The following is a 6,518-nucleotide window of genomic DNA, read 5'->3' as shown; positions in this document are numbered from 1 at the left end:
GCTCCCAGCCTGAAGTCCCGTCGTTTGCGGGCGGTTGATAGGTGTCGAAACTAGGTATATCCACGTTGGGCAGAGCTCAAGCCAACGGCGTTCCCAGTTACGGTACTAACACGTGCAGCGAACTCCACTCGTTGCGGCCTAGGTATAGCGGGATGAGACGCCGGGCTGCAGACGCAGACTCCAACGGATCTCAGAGGGTTGTTAGGCCCGCTAGCTTCCGAACACCTAATGGGTTTGAGAAGCGCTATCAGCTCGGATTGGCTACGACCTTAGAGGCGTTCAGGCATAATCCAGCGGACGTAGCGTCATACCAAAGTCCGGTCGGACTAGTATTGAGCCAGTGGTCCGTACCTGTGGTTCCTCTCGTACTGCACAGGAATTCCGTTAAGATAGCGACTATAAGCACACACCAGTAGGGTAAAACTAACCTGTCTCACGACGGTCTAAACCCAGCTCACGTTCCCTTGAAAGGGTGAACAATCCTACGCTTGGTGAATTTTGCTTCACAATGATAGGAAGAGCCGACATCGAAGGATCAAAAAGCCACGTCGCTATGAACGCTTGGCGGCCACAAGCCAGTTATCCCTGTGGTAGTGTTCATCGAGTAGCCGTCGAGTGAAGACGGATGTAAACACGCTCCGACAGAGTTTCGGAAAAAAGTGTGTAAAACGGCCTCGGATCGCTCGGAAAGTGTTAAAAACGAGCTCAGAGCACCCGTTTTACCTTTAGACGGTGTTATTTACCCGAAAATCGGTGATTTTTTGTAAAAGTGAAAAATCGTGTTTTTGTGTATACATTTGCCCCCCCCCCCGGTAGCACCAAATTTCCGGGTGTGGGAATTAAGTGTAAAAATCTGCGATTTTAGTGCCGGAAACACTTGTATTTAACTAAATGGACGCTTCTGAAGCGATTCCAAGTGTTTTGGAAACGATCCGTGCAGCAAAAAGTGAAAAAACGCGAAAACCAAAAGTGTCGGGGGTGCTACCGCTGGGGCACGTGTCCGCGGTAAATAACGAAAAAAAACAGTAAATCGTGAATAACTCGGTGAGTTTTGGTCGGATTCGAGTGCGGTTTTCACCATTGTGCGTGTCTTTGTGCAAACAATAAGAATCAAACAAAAAAACAGTGAAAATCGGAAAAAAAAAATTTGACATTTGTGAGTGACAGTTCAGTAATACCCACGGGACAAATTTGGCCGGGGCGCAATTCCCAAGGGGCAAAATTTGAATTTTCGGCCCGGTGACGGTTGGCGGCGGAACCGAAGGTGCCGAAAAATTGTCAAATTTGCAGGGGTGGTAGAGCAAGTAACGCCGACTACGGGAAAATTATTTTCCCCCCTCCCCCCCCCTCCCCCCTCCCCCCCAGAGGTCAGAATAGAGTAGGGCGCCCGATAAGAGTCGGATAAGGTCGAGGTCGCCCGAAAATTCTCATTTTTGGTAGGGTGGTAGAGCGTGACCCCAGCAATCCGGGAAAATTATTTTCCCCGCTCCCACCCCCCCCCCCCTCCCAGTGAAAATTTTATAAGTGTCAAAAAGTCGGAAAAGTGGTCCAAAAAGGGTGGAATTCCGGGTCGAGCCGTTTGGACGAGTGAACGTGCCGCGAAAATTTGGGAGTGGTGCGGAATAATTCCCCACGTGTGTGACGCACCCTCCTGAATTTTCCTGAATTTTTCCCCCACCGCCTTCCCCCTCCCCCCCGCTCACCAGGGGGGCACAAATTGGACCTTTTTCGCCCTGAACACCGGAGTTGAAACGGAAACCGACATCATCGTGCAGCAGATCACCAGCTAGGCGGCGCAGAATCCCAGGGGTCATTCCGACCCCCTGGGTCATTCGACCCCCGGGGTCATTTCGACCCCCAGGGTTATTTTACCCCACCCATCGCGAACGTCGGTTATCGCGATGGAAGCACCCGGGAGATCGACCCGCTCGGGTGCTAGGGCGACGTCGGTGGACTGCCGCACCAGCTTGGCTCCTAGCTCCAAGCTCTTTGCGGCCGAGCCACGTGTTGCGCTTCCTAGGCTAAGCGCCACAGGCGCTAGTAAGCCCATTGCGCAGCCAAAAGCTGCATCAGCGACACCGGCTTTGGAGCTCGAGTTGCTCAGAGCAACCATCCAACGCCTCGAGGAGCAGAATATCGCTATGAAGGAGCAAAACGCAAAACTCCTGGAGCAGATAACCGGCATGTGCCAACTGCTGCAGGAGGAAAAGGAGGAGGCAAAGCGCCGTGAGGAGAAGCTCGAGGCGCAGATGGAGAAGTTAGCCGCCGCACATCAACGCGATCGAGATGTGCTCAACTCTCTGCTGGCGGCAAAGGTTGGCGGTGGACAACCGTCAGCTAGTCCACGTCAACCTCCAACTCCGTTGCCGCGCCGATCCTCTGCGCAGCCGCAGCAGCAGCAACAGCAGCAGCAGCGGAACCAGCACGAGCAGGAGCAGCCCCGCGCGTCGACGTCGCGCGCTGTCATGCCGCCGCGTAGCGAGGCATTGACAGCCGTCCGCGGAGACGTCGTGCCGGAGTTGACCTACAGCGAGGTCGTGCGGCGTAGATATCGCGGCAAAGCTACGGGTAAGCCACGCTCCCAGCAGCAGCCGCAACAGCAGCAGCAGCAGCGTCAGCTACAGCGACAGGCAGTCGGTATCGCGCAGCATCAACAGCAGCAGCAGCAACGTCAGCCACAGCGACAGGCGGTCGCTGGCTCGCAGCAGCAACAGCAGGAGCGTATGCAGCAGCAGCAGCAGCTACAGCGTAAGCGAAAGCCGAGGCCTGACATCATCGAGGTGTCTCCCAGCGAAGGCGAAACCTGGGATGGCATTTACGACAAGGTGCGCAAAGCCATTCGTCTGGACGCGGCTCACAGCGAAATGAAAGGGCATATCAAGCAGGGCCGCCGAACTCATGCTAGGCTGCTACGTATGGAGCTGAGCAAGACAGCAAACGCTCCGCTTATGCTGGAAGGCGTCCGCAAAATCATCGGCGACGCAGGCGTCAGTCGGCTTGTCACAGAAATGGGTGAGCTGCTGGTAGTCGATATTGATCCCCTTGCTACGGAGGAAGATATCATTGCTGCCCTCGATGCTAAGATTGGCGCAAGTGCTGGAGTTGTTTCTGCCAGCATTTGGGAACTACCGGATGGTTCGAAGCGAGCACGCATCCGGCTACCTGTGAAGTCGGCTCGGCAGTTGGAAGGACTTAAACTGTTCCTGTGCGACTGTGTGAGCAAGGTTCGAGCAGCCCCACCAACGCCTCCAGAGCGACAGCGCTGTTTTCGCTGTCTGGAGATGGGCCACATCGCCTCGAACTGCCGTTCCACCGCAGATCGGCAGAATCTGTGCATCCGCTGTGGGCTTACCGGACACAAAGCACGATCCTGCCAGAATGAGGCAAAGTGCGCACTGTGCGGTGGCGCTCACCACATAGGCCACAGCGAATGTGCTCGTTCGGCCCAACGATGTTCCCGGCCCTGAAAGTTCTGCAGGCGAACCTGGGCCATGGCCGTGATGCCCAGAACCTGGTGCTGCAAGCTGCCAGAGAGGAGAAAGCAGACGTGCTCATTCTCTCTGATGTTCTGCGCCCACCTGAAAACAACGGCCGGTGGGCATTCAGCAGCTGCAAGGCGGTAGCGGTGGTAGCTGTCGGTGAGCTACCAATACAGCGGGTGTGGTGCAGTGAAGCTCAGGGGTTGGTTGCAGCGCAGATCGGCGGAGTGGTTTTCATCAGCTGCTATGCTCCACCAAGCCTTAACCTCGCAGAGTTCGAGCGCTTCTTGGAAGCAATAGAACTCGAAGGCTTCTCCCACCCTCAAGTCGTCGTCGCCGGCGATTTTAACGCCAGACATGAGGAGTGGGGCAGCCCGAGGACTTGCGACCGCGGGGAAGAGCTGCACGGAATGGTGGAGCAGCTTGGCCTAATCGTGATTAATCAAGGTCGGGAATACACGTTTGTTGGCAACGGGGTGGCTCTCCCGAGTATAGTGGATGTGGCATTCGCGAGCCCGTCGATCGCTCGCCCTGACACCTGGGTTGTTAGCACAAGCTACACCGCGTCAGACCACCGCTATGTTCTCTACACCGTGGGAGGAACACCACCATCCCCCGAACAACTGCAGAACCATCAGCAGACAGCGCAGCAGTCGTCTCAGCAGCAACAGCAGCAGCAGCAACAGCAGTCCTTACAACAGCAGCAGTTATCACAACAGCAGCAGCAGCAACGACAGCGGCAACCATCGTCGCAGCAGGGTGATTCCTCAAGCCAGAGGCGTGTGCGTCACGCTGGCCGCCGATGGAAAGCCTCGCAGTTTTCTCCTTCCTCATTCCTCGAGGCGCTGTTCGCTGCGGACTTTGTCCAACGCGCATCGACCCAGGAGGGTATGATCGCAGCCATGCTGAAGGCCTGCGACGAGACGATGCAACGGGTTACCCGACTGCACCAAGACCCGCATCGGAACATCTTTTGGTGGTCTCCCCTCCTGGCTCGCCTGAGGAACAACTGCGAGGTTGCCCGTGACCGGATGCTGCAGACGGCTGACTTGGAGGAGCGCAGCATAGCAGCAGCTGAGCACAGGACAGCAAGGGCGGAGCTCAGTAGAGCAATTCGAGCTAGCAAGCGGAACTTGTTCCAGGAGCTGATCGAAATTGCAGAAGAGAATGCGTTCGGGGCAGGATACCGTGTCGTCATGTCCCGGCTCCGGGGCAGTCGGACGCCTTCAGAAGCGGACCGGGTCGTCCTCGAACGCATTGTATCCGACCTCTTCCCTGAGCATCCGCCCTGCGACTGGTCGCAGCTGAGCAACGTTGGAAGCGTCGAGGGAGCAACAACAACGGCGGGAATTGCACCGGTAACGGACGACGAGCTGCTGCTCATCGCGAGCCAGATGGCAAATCACAAAGCACCAGGGCTCGATGGCATCCCGAATGCGGCAGTGAAGACGGCCATCATGTTGTTCCCGGAGGTCTTCCGGGTCCTGTACCAGGATTGCCTCAACCGCGCTTCGTTTCCGGCGCAGTGGAAGAGGCAACGACTGGTGTTGCTGCCGAAGCAGGGGAAGCCTCCGGGAGAGAGCAGCTCGTACCGACCCCTCTGCATGCTCGACGCACTGGGGAAGGTACTTGAGCGCCTCATCCTGAATCGCCTCAATGAACATCTCGAGGAGCCGTCTTCACCCCGACTGTCGGACCGGCAGTTCGGATTTCGTCGAGGGCGGTCGACAGTGAGCGCCATCCAGCGGGTTGTTGAGGCCGGCCGTACCGCCATGTCGTTCCGGCGAACGAACGGCAGGGATAACCGTTTCTTGCTTGTGGTGGCGTTGGACGTGAAGAACGCGTTCAACACGGCCAGCTGGCAATCCATTGCCAGCGCCCTTCAGGCAAAAGGTGTTCCCGTCGGCCTCCAACGGATGCTTCGAAGCTACTTCGAGGATCGTGTGCTGTACTTTGACACGAGCGAAGGCCCCGCCGTACGGCATGTAACCGCCGGTGTTCCACAGGGGTCCATCCTGGGCCCAACTCTGTGGAACATCATGTATGACGGGGTGCTGGATGTGCCGCTACCTCCCGACGTCGAAGTCATCGGATACGCGGACGATCTGGCGCTGTTGGTACCTGCTACCACCACGGACGAGGTTCGCGCGAGAGCAGAGGAGGCCGTTGACCAGGTCCAACGTTGGATGCAACAGCACGGTCTGGAGCTGGCCCCAGCCAAGACTGAAGCCGTCCTGATCTCAAGCAAGAAGACTCCGCCGCAGGTGACATTTCGCGTCGGTGACGTGGAAGTCCAGTCTTCTAGGAGCATCAGGTACTTGGGCGTGCAGCTCCAAGATCACCTGAAATGGCGAGATCACGTCACGAAAGTCTCCGAAAAGGCGTCGCGCGTGGTGGCAGCTGTAACGCGCCTCATGCAAAACCACAGCGGCCCCAGGACGGCCAAGTCAAGGCTGCTGGCGTATGTGGCAGAATCGGTGTTGCGGTATGCTGCTCCCGTCTGGGCTGAGGCAACTCAGGTGCGAGAGTGCCGGCGGATGCAGCAACGAGTTCAGCGAAAAGCAGCCATCAGGGTGGCACGGGCATTCCGTACCGTCAGGTATGAGACGGCCACCCTACTCGCTGGACTCGTACCGATATGCCACCTCATCAACGAGGATGCTCGGGTTCACCAACAACTCCTTGCTCCAGACCGAGCTGCAACGAGGGAGGACATCCGGGCGACGGAGCGGCAGAACACCATCGACTGCTGGCAGGAGGAATGGGATGCCGACGCACTGCAACAGGATGCTAGCCGGCACACGCGGTGGACGCACCGTGTAATTCCATCGGTCGGCGACTGGCAGTCTAGGAAACATGGAGATATGACTTTCCATCTGGCACAGGTTTTGTCCGGACACGGATTTTTCCGTGACTACTTGTGCCACAATGGATTCACGTCGTCCCCAGACTGCCAGTTGTGCGTCGGCGTCCCAGAGACGGCGGAGCACGCCTTCTTCGAGTGCCCACGCTTTGCGGCAGTTCGACAGGAGCTACTCG

The sequence above is a fragment of the Anopheles gambiae genome (genome assembly GCF_943734735.2).
Source record: "Anopheles gambiae chromosome X unlocalized genomic scaffold, idAnoGambNW_F1_1 X_unloc_1, whole genome shotgun sequence".
NCBI classification, from domain to species: Eukaryota; Metazoa; Arthropoda; class Insecta; order Diptera; family Culicidae; genus Anopheles; species Anopheles gambiae.
Note: the sequence above shows the minus strand (reverse complement) of the source record.